Source organism: Salmo salar, chromosome ssa12, assembly GCF_905237065.1.
Source record: "Salmo salar chromosome ssa12, Ssal_v3.1, whole genome shotgun sequence".
Lineage (NCBI taxonomy): Eukaryota > Metazoa > Chordata > Actinopteri > Salmoniformes > Salmonidae > Salmo > Salmo salar.
This window is the reverse complement of record NC_059453.1, coordinates 19,237,668-19,252,372: the sequence shown is the minus strand read 5'-3', so window position 1 is coordinate 19,252,372 and position 14,705 is coordinate 19,237,668. Positions and strand designations below refer to the sequence as shown.

General features: G+C 41.0%; 1 long non-coding RNA gene and 1 pseudogene across 1 annotated transcript; one reads left to right on the top strand and one right to left on the bottom strand.

Moving 5' to 3' along the window:
* Positions 1-393: 393 nt before the first annotated feature.
* Positions 394-7,756, top strand: LOC106564415 (zinc finger protein 883-like; annotated as a pseudogene).
* LOC123725449 (uncharacterized) lies at positions 3,806-4,296 on the bottom strand. The gene is made up of 2 exons (XR_006757920.1): positions 4,085-4,296; positions 3,806-3,949 (listed from the first exon to the last, which is right to left on the bottom strand). It is a non-coding gene; the product is annotated as an uncharacterized lncRNA (long non-coding RNA).
* Positions 7,757-14,705: the final 6,949 nt, after the last annotated feature.

Here is a 14,705-nt window from a genome sequence, read left to right as displayed (position 1 = left end):
GTGATTTTTTTAGTGTTTATTTCACTTTTATTTATTATCTATTTCACTTGCTTTGGCAATGTAATCATATGTTTCCCATGCCATTAAAGACCCTTAAATTGAATTCAGAGAGAGAGCGAGCAGGGTTGTACCCCGAAGTCGGATGGTAATTCAATACGTAAGTTCCAAAATGGTGACAAATACTGTCATTACATGACTCTCCCCTGGACTAAATAAAAAAATACTAATCCCTCCCCAGACTGAAATTGAAAAAGCATAACCCTCCCTCATTTTCCTCCGTGAAATACAATAATTGCTTAAGTTTCTGCCTGTCCCTAAAGCATAATGGATTTATACCTAAATCCAGTTGGGGGCGGTAATGCAAGATATTGGATGCCACACACCATTAAAGCCCACTGAAGAAGAATAAGTAGAATTTGGTCATTGCAAATCTTTTCCGATATGTGAGATAATTTACTTGTTCTCTGTAATATCGTATAGCTTTGGAATTGGGACATTATCTACCGTGGAGGAAAATATGCAGGTTTCTCGACTCATACCCTGACTATGAGAAGGGATTGCGTGACGATTAGTTTAGCAACCGCGTGACCCAGCATGACAACGTCAACCAGATTGTTCGACAGTCTGCTGGGTGAGGCGATATACGTTCCTCCATTCATTAACGAATGGGCTTCCTATATTCTCCTTTCTTTAAATATCTCTACCATGAACTCTTAAATCGAGATAGCTGTGTATTTTGCTACTGTATGGCCAGTGTGAGCCAGAATGCTAACTAGCCAGCTACATGTCAGTCTGTAGTTGTCCTTTCAAATACGGTGGTGACTGGAAAAACGAGCTATGAGTTGAACATATGTCAGACATGTTGTTGCCCATGGTGGAATCATATCAAACCCACAGGCTCCTGAAGCACATATGTCCCTACACGAACTCCCGAGTCTAGCTAACGTAACAATCGCGTTCACCGTAACGTTAGCTAGCGTCGCAAGTTAGCATTTCGCTAGCTAACTAAGCTGTTTTATATCAAAACGATGATATGAATCCAACACTGTAGGTAGCTAGCAAGCCATCCTCGGCGATAATGTTATTGTGGGGCAGGAATGTCAGATTCGTGTTTTAATTTTATGTTCACTGTCATTGAAGTTGATGGTTACTACTGGTTACAGATCCGAAGCCAGATACATTGTCCGTTATGTTTTGTTTAGTTTAGGCTTCAGTGATCTAAAGCACTTAAGATAACTCAACTAGTCATCCGACGGGTTTTATGTCGAGATACATGAATATTCATGACATTGACGCTTCCTGCTTAAGGAAATTACGCCTCCCGGCAGACCTCTTGTGAACACTTAAACAAAGTAACTATACTACTGTTGACTTTTATTTTTTACAATTCAGGATATCATTTATATGACAAGTTGTCTGATAAAGGAACAATAGCTTCCTCAATGGATCAGGTACGTCTGGTTTCCTTTTAACAGTATAGGCCTGCTGTGTTGTATAAAATGTCTAGGCCTAGTTTTCATCATCTTTGATCCTCCACATTCGTGTTTTGTGTTACTGGCTGGACCAAAAAAAAAAACATGACGGTAAAACTTGTTGGGTTTCTTTTCCTTCAGAAAAGTAACCTACTAATGTATCATGTGTAGGAATCTGTGTTTATTACTTAATTATTTCTCCTTCCTCCCAAAGTGTGCACTTGTTCACCACTGATTTGAAAGCAGATTATCCATTATATGACCAGATACTGAAAATACATCATCTCCTGTGGGGTTTATTGGCAGTTGACACTCAACGTTATGGTGCATTACGCCACCTACTGTATTGGAGTGTGGGCCAGTCTTTAGGGATCGAGTAACTAAATCCAATATGCCAGCCCCGTTTCTCTTAAAGATAAATATTTGCAACTGTATCTAACAATGTTCAACTCAGTATGCTTATCAAACTCAATTCCTGTACCCTATTGTCCCTTATACAGTATCACTCTCTCTTTCCCTATCATACTGTCCACACTGTATCAGTACATGCTCCACTGTCTCTGTTTCCTGGCAGTAATCACATCTTCCTGTTGAATGATTTCCTATCACATTTAATAACTTATTCAGCTGGCTGTGCCCCACTCTGAGCCTTGTAAGGATAGCCTCTTCTCTTCTGTCCATTCCTACCATCCTCCCCTACTTTACTCTGTACCTGGAATAGGGGTGGCAAGTAGCCTAGTGGTTTATACCGTTGGGCCTGTAACCTGAGCTGACTAGGTGAAAAATCTGTTAATGTACCTTTGAGCAACTTAACCCTAATTGCTCCTGTAAGTCGCTCTGATAAGAGTTTCTACTAAATGACTAAAATGTCAACAATGAATCAATGCCTGCCCTTATTGTCACTGTTCCACTGCTCCTGCCATCTCTGCACCACTACTGCCCATATCATTCCCTTAGCCTCTGCTTTGCTCATTGGCACCTCAACCTCCTGTCTCCTAAGGGCCTGTTTAGCTAGCACATCTACTTCCTCATTCCCTTCCACCCCCACATGGACCGGGGCCCAAGCAAAGCTTATATGGACACCTTTCTGTCTCACCCGGGCATGAATTCCTTCATATAGCAGGCCTTGTCTGCTATGTGAGCTAAATGATTGCAGACTCATCAACACAGCACATGAGTCAGAACATATAACTACTCTGTCTGGCTTGACTTCCTCCACCCACTGCAAGGCCAACAGTATGGCCATCAGCTCTGCCATGTACACAGCCAGTTGCTATGTAATACTTCTCCTGACAGCCACCCCACTTTCCAATTCAACAAAGGCTGATCCAGTCTGACCTGTCCTTGGGTCTTTTGATCCATCTGTATATATGGGCAAAAAAACACTGATTTACAGTTTCCAGTTGCCTTTTAAAGAACTCTCATGGATCAACCCCCTCCCTGTCTTTCCATACTCTATTCAACACTTGTAAATCAACTACTGGAGGTGGGAGTAGCCATGGTGGACTCACAGGGATCAACCCCCTCCCTGTCTTTCCGTACTCTCTCCAACACTTGTAAATCAACTACTGGAGGTGGGAGTAGCCATGGTGGACTCACAGGGATAGGTACCGTGGGGCTGAAGTCCCTGCAATACAATCCCATCTGCCTCTCCTGGTTATCACCCACCCATCCAAAGCTTTTATTCTGTCCACGTTCATGCTCCCAACTTCTCTGTAGCTCCTCTTTTGTGGGGTGAGTCACCTCATCTTCCTGTAAGTTAAAACCCAATAATTAATTGCCAGCTATTGCCTTCTAATATGTAATGGCAATGAAAATAAATGTCTTCACAAATGGAAGGCAGTCGTTACCACAGCAACAGTCAAAAATGTATATCATAGAAATTACAAAAATGTTTTTTTGATTTTTAAGGTTATGGTCAGGCATACGGTTAGCAGTGTGCTTAAGGTTAGGTTTAAGATTACATTTTCAGAAGAGAAATTGTTGAAATGGGCGTGGCTTATGACTTTGTGGCTGTGGTAACTAGTGTCGACCTGGCACTATTGTTTTTTTTCTCCAAGTTGCGGCATGGCACGTGTCCTACTTTTATCAGTACACTCGTAACAACCTAATCATTACGAAATGTATATACGCTCAAATTAGCCACAAGTCGTTTTGAAAGGTAATGACTGGTATAATAAATATGGTGGAAACTCTAACTAGCCCATGCCTCTATCAACCCAATGCTATTAGATTTGTGGAACGTAGTGAACAATTGAGAAAAAATGTGATATTCTAGGGATGCACCCAAATCAGAGGTTCGGACTGAATTAATGAAATATTTGGTTTAGTGATACTGTTTAATATTTATTGTGGCCAACAGGACAAAGCCAGCCCGTTCCCCTCCACCCTCCTGGAGTCCGCAGGTCAAACGTCTCCCGGTACCGCTTTACTGCTGGGTCTGGTCGACTGCAGGAAAACACCGGGTCAGGGTGGAACTGAGAGAGGAGAAGAAGAAAAGGAAGATGGAGATTTGATTTCATTAAGTAAGAACCATGGTGTGTAGATTAGACTACAGTCTGCTTCTGAAACAATATCGGAGGTGCATAAAGATGGCGGCCCGCATTACTTACCACAAATTCCTTGTTTTGCTGAGTTCACTGTATTGTACATTGCTCTCCTTTACTGTTGGTATGGTCATTAGCACAGTAAACATGATCCCAATTTTAGCTTCAAGACGGCGGCGATTTGGAAGAAAAAAAACAAAGTAGATTGTTGATTTATTGGAACATTGAACAATGTCGCGCACCGTAGTTTCAAATTCAGTGGATAGTGCTCAAACAGTGACGTCATTTCAGAATTCTGCCATCTTTATGCATTTTGGTCATTCATTGATGAATTATATATGAAAATATCTGGGTCATTCCACCCATTTTTTTTAAGTTGAACTTTTACCATTCTGTAATAAAGAGCACATGTTCAACTTCATAAAAAACAAGACATTGAATAAAAATATTACTACACTAAGTGCCAAATAAAGTAAAAGGCTTGACTGTAACAGGGGACTACTGAAAACAACAAAACCACCAGATTACATGGGTAAAATAGTCCTTTAAATCACAGGGGGAATGCAAGGTTGTTTTGTGAAACAGGGAGTGGCAATTGAATGCAATCTTCACAAGAAAATGTATTTGTTAAAACATTTCTAGCATCTCTATGTCTGGGTAAAAGGGTTGACTTGCTCAGTTTTGCACTACAAAACAGCAGTAAATTGATAAAGAGTAGAACCAGATCACCTGCTTTTACTCTGTGATTTGACTATTAGATGTTCAGTGTTTCTTTTGAAAACATATTTTTTAAAGGAATAGTTTTACCATATTAAAACGAGAGTTCAGTTCATGTAACAGGGTTGACCTTAAAATGAGGGACAGACGTAAATTAATTACTAATCACATCCATAATAACCATCAGAAATGACTTTGTCAAAGCAACAAAATATCTAGTGCTTTACAATGAGTATGTTTACATGTGTTAGGTTCTGAACAAACAGAGTAAAAACTCAGACAACTAGGAAAGGCTCAAACCAAGATTATTCACCCACTGGGTCATACAGCTGCAAAGACATGATGACACAAGCACATATATTTATATCCTCCTACTAGGCGGAGTCAACTCCTTGCACAGCTAGACAGCCAATACATCTCTGTTGCTAGGCAGGAACTTAATTGGTTCCAATCATTGGTGTTGTCATGGCTCTGCCTGATGCTAGAACCTTCGTGGGCGTGGAAGTATATGTGTCAAATAGGACTGTTTCTTCTCACTCCACTTCATCGGCCTACCCCAAATTCCTCGCTCCTCTCTAATCCACAGCTGTCCAATTTATCAGTGACTGAAACCAGACTGTTGCCTTTTACCTCCCTCCTTAGGAAATAACATGTTTTGAGAGTGTTAACTTTCTGCACTCCCCCTTGTCTCACTCAGTAACTTTCCATACACTTAGTTCCTATCCACCCTCCATTGACCCCAACATATACATTCCTTCTACATGCAAAGTAATCAACAAGTTCTAATATGGTAACATGGTAACATGAATAGGTATATTTCAAGCTACAAGCTACAATCCAACACATCCCCAATCATCATTTGACATTAAACTAGTTATGGCAGTAGGCCGACTATGGCATTAGTCACGTAAACACCTTACTCTGCTTATCTTAATTGGCTTAAATTGACAATCGAAGTGACGCTGTTAAAAACACCTGGTTTTCTGAGCAATTTTTTTCATTTATTAGGACACATAAAGGCCTTCATCAGATTCATAGAGGCATATTTAATCTGCATATGTTCTAGCACAAGCATCACAAGCTTCCTTCTTTTGCTCGAGTGCAGTGAGTTCAGGAAAAACAAAGTATGCAGCTTAGAAATATTTTTCACATACAAACTTAATATGTCCAAAATCGGAATCAAATATGCTTCTAAAAAATAACATGGTCGCTGTGGTAGTACGTTTCTTTTGATTGCCAATTTTCAGCATTTATCAAAGTCCCATCAGGTAGCCTGATTTCAGATGTCCATGCTATTCAATATCTTTCTTCCACAGGGGACAGCCCTAACCATTGCTCTCTCAGTGGGAGAGGCTTATTGTCTGGGGAGCCGCGACAACATCATGATGCTGACAAGACAGAGAAGAGTCTCTCCAGATCAGGACGTTTCAATAAACACCAGCGGAGATGTATAGGGAAGAAACCTCACCACTGCTGCTTTGACTGGGGGAAGAGTTTTGCTAAACAGAGGGAAATTATCGTTTACCAGCGGAGTCACACTGGAGAGAAACCGTACCACTGCTCTCAGTGCGGGAAGAGTTTCGCTGCATCTAAAACCTTAAAATCTCAGAGAATTCATACAGGGGAAAGGCCTTACCCCTGCTTTGATTGTGGGACGACCTTCAGTCAATCAAGAGCCCTGACAACACACCAACACATACACACAGGAGAGAAGCCTTACAGCTGTGATCAGTGTGGGAAGAGCTTCCGGAAGTCAGGACACCTGACTACACACCAACGCATACACACAGGAGAGAAGCCTTACAGCTGTGATCAGTGTGGGAAGAGCTTCAATCAATCAGGAGATCTGACAACACACCAACGCATACACACAGGAGAGAAGCCTTATAGCTGTGATCAGTGTGGGAAGAGCTTCAGGAACTCAGGACACCTGACTAGACACCAACGCATACACACAGGAGAGAAGCCTTATAGCTGTGAAGAGTGTGGGAAGAGCTTTGCACTGTCCGGAAATCTGACGACACACAAACGCATACACACAGGAGAGAAGCCTTATAGCTGTGATCAGTGTGGGAAGAGCTTCAAACATTCAGGATCCCTGATTACACATCAATACATACACACAGGAGAGAAGCCTTACAGCTGTGATCAGTGTGGGAAGAGCTTCAATCATTCAGGAAATCTGACTTCACACCAACGCATACACACAGGAGAGAAGCCTTATATCTGTATTCAGTGTGGGAAGAGCTTCAGGAAGTCAGGACACCTGACGGAACACCAGCGCATACACACAGGAGAGACGACTTATAGCTGTGATCAGTGTGGGAAAAGCTTCAATCAATCAGGAGACCTGACTAAACACCAACGCATACACACAGGAGAGAAGCCTTATCGCTGTGATCAGTGTGGGAAGACCTTCAATCATTCAGGATCCCTGGTTACACACCAACGCATACACACAGGAGAGAAGCCTTATAGTTGTGATCAATGTGGGAAGAGCTTCAGTCAATCAGGAGACCTGACTACACACCAACGCATACACACAGGAGAGAAGCCTTATACCTGTGATCAGTGTGGGAAGAGCTTCAGAAACTCAGGACACCTGACTATACACCAACGCATACACACAGGAGAGAAGCCTTATAGCTGTGATCAGTGTGGGAAGAGCTTCAATCAATCAGGAGACCTGATTAAACACCAACGCATACACACAGGAGAGAAGCCTTATAGCTGTGATCAGTGTGGGAAGAGCTTCAATCAATCAGGATACCTAACTATACACCAACGAATACACACAGGCGAGAAGCCTTATAGCTGTGATCAGTGTGGGAAGGGTTTTTCTCGAGATTCCACCCTGACTGCACACCAACGCATACACACAGGAGAGAAGCCTTATAGCTGTGATCAGTGTGGGAAGAGCTTCAATCAATCAGGAGACCTGATTACCCACCAACGAATACACACAGGAGAGAGACCGTATAGCTGTGATCAGTGTGGGAAGAGTTTTGCTCGAGATTTCACCCTGACTACACACAAGCTCACACACACAGGAGAGAAACCTTACTCCTGTCTATGTGGAAAGAGCTTTGTTCATTCAGGGTCACTGAAAAAACACCAGAAATCACAAACATGTTTTCTTTCATCTCCCTCCTCTCTGGCACCGGTTCCAGATCCCTAAATTATGTTTCAATAGAAAACATCTTGTAAAGAGTCATCCATCTCCCATTCTCTAACAGTTTACTAAGCCTGATTACCATGGTAACCTGTGTAGCATAATATGCAGCTCTGGATCCATATGTATCAAGCGTCTTGGAGTAGGAGTGCTGTGTGTGGTGGGGTGGGGGTGTTCAGAGCTGTATCTTATTTCATTAATTCATATTATCCATTAAATAACTTCATAATGTAGAATAATGTTTCAACAATATTAGGTGTGTATTCATGTATTCAATAGATTCATAATTAAATCCATTATCTGATCAACGTCTGCTTATCACATTAATTATATGCTTTTAAAATCTATAATAATTTTTTTTTTTATAAGGACCATAGGCCTCTTGTATAATTTCTTTGGTCCTAAAGATGTTAACATATTTATTTTTAAAACCCTTCATCAGGTTTTACTGTAGCTGATGAGACATAAGGAAGTGTGGTCAAAAATACTATTAGTGTGGTCAAATTATGTTGTTGCATTTGTTTTCAATGATTTTAATGGGTATGTCTTTCAACTTTCCTTACTGTACTGTACCAGTCAAAAGTTTGTCCACACTTAATCATTCAAGGGTTTTCTTTATTTTTACTATTTTCTACATTGTAGGATAATAGTGAAGACATCAGAACAATGAAATAACACGTATGTATTAATGTAGTAACCAGAATATATGTTAGATTCTTCAAGGTAGCCACCCTTTGCCTTGATGACAGCTTTGCACACTCTTGGTATACTCTCAACCAACTTCATGAGGTAGTGACCTGGAATGCTTTTCCAACAGTCTTGAAGGAGTTCCCACATATGCTGAGCCCTTTTTGGCAGCTTTTCCTTCACTCTGCGGTCCAGCTCATCCCAAACCATCTCAATTGGGTGATTGTGGATGCCAGGTCATCTGATGCAGCACAACATCACTCTCCTTCTTGGTCAAAAAGCCCTTACACAGCCTGGAGGTGTGTTTTGGGTCATTGTCCTGTTGAAAAACAAATGACACTCCCACTAAGTGCAAACCAGATGGGATGGCATATTGCTGCAGAAGGCTGTGGTAGCAATGCTGGTTAAGTGTGCACCTTGAATTCTAAATAAATCACAGACAGTGTAACCAGCAAAGCATCCCCACACCATAACACCTCTTCCTCCATGCTTCACTGTGGGATCTACACATGCAGAGATCATCTGTTCACCTATTCAGAGGGGTTGGGTTAAATGTGGAAGACACATTTCAGTTGAATACATTCTGTAGGACAACTGACTAGGTATCCCCCTTTCCCTTAATCTGCGTCTCACAATGATTTTTGGAACCAAAAACCCAAATCTGGACTCATCAGACCAAAGGACAGATTTCCCCCGGTCTAATGTCCATTGCTCGTGTTTCTTGGCCCAAGCAAGTCTCTAATTCTTATTGATGTCTTTTAGTAGTGGTTTCTTGGCAGCAATTCGACCATGAAGGCCTAATTCACACAGTCTCCTCTGAACAGTTGATGTTGAGATGTGTCTGTTACTTGAACTCTGAAGCATTTATTTGGGCTGCAATTTGAGGTGCAGTTAATTACCGATTTCTGAGGCCGGTAACTCTAATGAACCTATCCTCTGCAGCAGAGGTAACTCTGGGTCTTCCTTTCCTGTGGCGGTCCTCATGAGTGCCAGTTTCATCATAGCGCTCAATGGTTTTTGTGATTGCACTTTCCGGATTGACTGACCTTCATGTCTTAAAGTCATGATGGACTGTTGTTTCTCTTTGCTAATTTGAGCTGTTCTTGCCGTAATATAGACTTGGTCTTTTACCAAATAGGACTACCCTATCTTGTCACAACACAACTGATTGGCACAAACACATTAAGAAGGAAATACATTTCACAAATTAACTTTTAACAAGGCACACCTGTTAATTGAAATGCATTCCAGGTGACTATCTCGAAGCTGGTTGAGAGAATTCCAAGAGTGTGCCAAGCTTTCATCAAGGCAAAGCATGACTAATTTGAAGAATATCAAATATATTTTGATTTGTTTAACAATGATGTGTTATTTCATAGTTTTGATGCATTCACTATTATTCTACAGTGTAGAAAATAGTAAAAATAAAGAAAAACCCATGAATGAGTAGGTGTGTCCAAACTTTTGACTGGTACGGTATATTAAATGTGCTCCAAAAAGATGTTCACACGTTTTTATTGTGAAGCGAATTATGTGTTGGTTGTTCGGAAGAGGCATCGTGGGGGCAGGAAGCCAGCTCTGCCCATCAGTACTTATAGGTTATGTCAACCACAGACCTCACACTCTTCTGTTTTCTCACGGCCAGTAAGTTCTCCTACCAAACTTCTTTCTCTTCGCTCTGGAAATACACTTGATAATATCTTATACCTTACCATTGGTGATTTGTTACGCAGAACGAATGTTTGCATGTAAATGTCATTGTAAAACATATCTGGAATGTGGTTTCATGTTTTCTTGTTTTGTTTTACATTGCTGATTGTATATTCATTTATTTAAATATGTATTTTTTATCATTAGTTGTATTATATAGAAGAGAACAGGAAATGTTGTTGGCCAGTGTCCCAATACTCAATGTTATAGTCATGGTCCTGAGAATAGAGACCAGGATATATTGTTGGCCTGGGTCCCAATACTCAATGTTATAGTCATGGTCCTGAGAATAGAGACCAGGATATATTGTTGGCCTGGGTCCCAATACTCAATGTTATAGTCATGGTCCTGAGAATAGAGACCAGGATATATTGTTGGCCTGGGTCCCAATACTCAATGTTATAGTGATGGTCCTGAGAATAGAGACCAGGATATATTGTTGGCCTGGGTCCCAATACTCAATGTTATAGTCATGGTCCTGAGAATAGAGACCAGGATATATTGTTGGCCTGGGTCCCAATACTCAATGTTATAGTGATGGTCCTGAGAATAGAGACCAGGATATATTGTTGGCCTGGGTCCCAATACTCAATGTTATAGTCATGGTCCTGAGAATAGAGACCAGGATATATTGTTGGCCTGGGTCCCAATACTCAATGTTATAGTCATGGTCCTGAGAATAGAGACCAGGATATATTGTTGGCCTGGGTCCCAATACTCAATGTTATATTCATGGTCCTGAGAATAGAGACCAGGATATGTTGTTGGCCTGGGTCCCAATACTCAGTGTTATAGTCATGGTCCTGAGAATAGAGACCAGGATATGTTGTTGGCCTGGGTCCCAATACTCAATGTTATATTCATGGTCCTGAGAATAGAGACCAGGATATGTTGTTGGCCTGGGTCCCAATACTCAATGTTATAGTGATGGTCCTGAGAATAGAGACCAGGATATATTGTTGGCCTCAGTCCCAATACTCAATGTTATAGTCATGGTCCTGAGAATAGAGACCAGGATATATTGTTGGCCTGGGTCCCAATACTCAATGTTATATTCATGGTCCTGAGAATAGAGACCAGGATATATTGTTGGCCTGGGTCCCAATACTCAATGTTATAGTCATGGTCCTGAGAATAAAACACGTTTAAAACATTCAACAGAGAAACACGTGTCTTACAGCGCTACACATCTCTGTTTTTTCCTGCTTAATTGAAGCATCAGGTGTAGTTTTTCATGAAGGATGAATTAAATGTTCACATATGTTGGAATGACGAGTTGCACGCATCATTCATGCTCTGCACTTTATTTGGCTAGTAGGCATATAGGCCTACTTTAGGGTATAATGACTCTATGGCTGCATGCCTCCAGAAGAGCGTCTTCTGAGGCTGAGGGGTGCTTTTACTAAGGCGCACGGTGCTGTGGTGCTGCATGGAGATCACAAGCTCTTCAACTGGGCAGCAGTGTCGCGATGGAGGGAATAGCCACACGGAGACTACCTAAATCCACTACAACAGAGTTATTGTAAAGTGTGGGAATACGCTTATGCTAGACTTAGCCTACATTCAACCTCTCCCTTGTTCATTTCAAAGTCCATGTGTTCATTACCCGATTCATATAAATCATGTCAAATTATTTTTTATTCATATTAACCCCTCCAACAGTATATGCGTTTGGCAAGATTGAGTGATTAGATACGTTTAAAAATATTATATATTTAAAAAAAAATGGTGGTAAAGGCTCCCAGTGGTCATACATAATTCATAGATTCACCAAACATCGATCATTATTTATGTTTTATTATTCCTGGTTTATACTACTGGTTATGATTGCAGACAGAGCCCAGAGAATGAGATGGTGCAATATTTAATTAGTCACTTAAGTGATAATGCCCGAGAAGCCGGTATTTGGACGATATATTGGCACTGGTGTTGTTAGGCCCGAGACGGTTCGGTTGCTAGAGACGTGGCCTAGTCGTTCAGTCTTTTTGTTCTGTATCTATGGACGCGACCCAGTTGTTCATTCTAAATGTACCATTGCCACACTGGCTGGCCACGTTCTTATCCCTTGCTTGCTACCTAGCCAACTACGGCTAATTTAGTCAGAATCACAGCAAAGTAGCTGCATTTGCATTTCTTTGAGCAGTTTTCTAGTGACATTTATTTGGATACATCCATCACAATGAGTTTATGAGGCGCGATTTCCCCTGGCATAGAAAATGTGCTCACTCCTCAGGACGTTGTTCAGAGGAGCTAGCCAACAACACAGCTAACACATTCACTTCAAACTGAAGCTGGAAAGACTGAAAACTAGCTGCACTTCGTTTAATTTTACCTTTTTTTAATTTACATTTCTTTGTATATATCCATAAAAATGATGCCAGCTGATTAATGACTTCGACTGTCTGAGAAACGCTGTCTGTCAGTCTCGTCCCGACTCCCAACACGTACATTACTATGGGACAGCAGGAAATGAATATTGAAACAATGTTGCAAATGTCGGAGAGATAGTCAGCAAGGTTTATACAAATCTTGAAAACGAAATGTTAGACTAAAAGAAATGTGAGATAATGTCTAGATGCTTTTTTAAAGTGGAGATCAAATTTATAAGTGCCTGGCTGGGCTGATGAGACAGTGGATTGCGCAGTCAGATGGAACACAGTAAATATGCATTTTAAGGTCATAGATTTTGCAGGTGGTAACTTGTGGAATAGACACAGGCTGAAATGCGGTTTTAGCCAACCAGCATTCACTATTAGACCCACCGTTGTATAACGTTTGATAAGGTGCATGCATGGGGATGTCCACGTCACCCAGATATATGCCTATACTGTAGAGAAGCACCTAGCGGACTGGAACTTCACTGTTGTAGGCATAATACAGCTAGTGGTATCTAGACTCACGCTGGCAAACAAATCCATTACATTAGTTACCTAAATCTGAGGGTAAACTCAACTGAGGAGTAATAGAAAATGAAGACTTTAACTTGAAAACGTACAGGATACCTCTTTCTGGATTCCTTGACTTCAGAGTTTTTATACGGTGTTATGCTTTTTCATGTAGCACTCCTCACAGGCCGTTTGGTGTTCTTTTGGTGTTCTTTTTTGTTGGTGAGATGAAACTGACAAAACTCTGCAAGGTATTATTGTATGTCAGAATTGCAACACAAGATTTGTTCAAGCCTAAAATGTTAGTCCGTAATCGTAACATGGTGTTTGTATGTTCATAGATTAAATGTGTGAGTTTTATTAGTGAGTATGACAATGTAACGTTAATGATCTGTCAGTTTCCCTAGATAATTGCCTACTTTTCACACTGACACAGTAATAAACAGCTCTAATGTTACAGGCTTCACTGTCGTGGTGCACACGGGTTTCTTCATCCCGCTCCCGCACACACCCGCTGAATTTCTTTCCGACACCCGCCTTCTACTGCAAGAACTGGTCCGAAACACAACCGCAGTCCCGCAATGTATGGCGTATGTGACGCAGCTCACTTGCCAGTCATGGTCCCAGCAATATTGCGCCCTATAGGCGATATCAAATGCGCCAAAAATTACTTAAGAAATAGGTTAAATTACCAGAGATTCTCACATGGCCCTTATATTGTATTACAGGGCTATATCAGCAAGATGTAGTTTGAAGAGAGCAGAGTTGGAGAGACTTGCACTTTATCTTGAGCTGTTGTTACAGCTTACCTTTTAGGATAGGAGTGGGAAGACTTTCAGACGGAGAAATAATGGGTGATCAATATTTAGGACTATTTCTAGGCAATTTAGTAAACTATAGCCAAAATCAGAGGCATATTTAAGAAGTACATTTTCTTGGAAAGATCACTGCCCCATGCTTCTTCGCCAATGCATCGCCTATAGCCTACTCTGTTTAATTGAGACCACATGTGCACCTGAAACCAGCAAGAATGATGACAGCGACACTAGCTACGTTTTGCATAGTTCTATAGGATATAGCCTACCTTTTAGGATGATGATTTGCAGGCAGAGACAAATTGGTAATCAATACTTAAGGATAATGAAAAGGCGCAATGCTCGCTCACCATCATAGCCTAACATACTGTGCATTCGGGAACTATTCAGACCAGCCAGCCAAAGCCCATTTGATATTGAGGACGTCTTAATAAAGACAATCAAAAGTCTTTGTATTTTTTCAAAAGTTGTTCATTTGTTAGGCTATTGGTTAAAGGTGCAACACAATATTTATTATTGAATTACCTTTGATCTGGTTCAGTCTTATTAATCACAAACATTTTTAAAGGGAATCTATTAACAAACTATCTGTTAACTAGCTTGATGACTGTGGGCATTTATCAAAATTCTGGGGTAGGACCCCCAGACCCCCGCCAGGTTATGTGATCCTACTTCTAAAACCAAAGTGTCGTCCCTGGTTT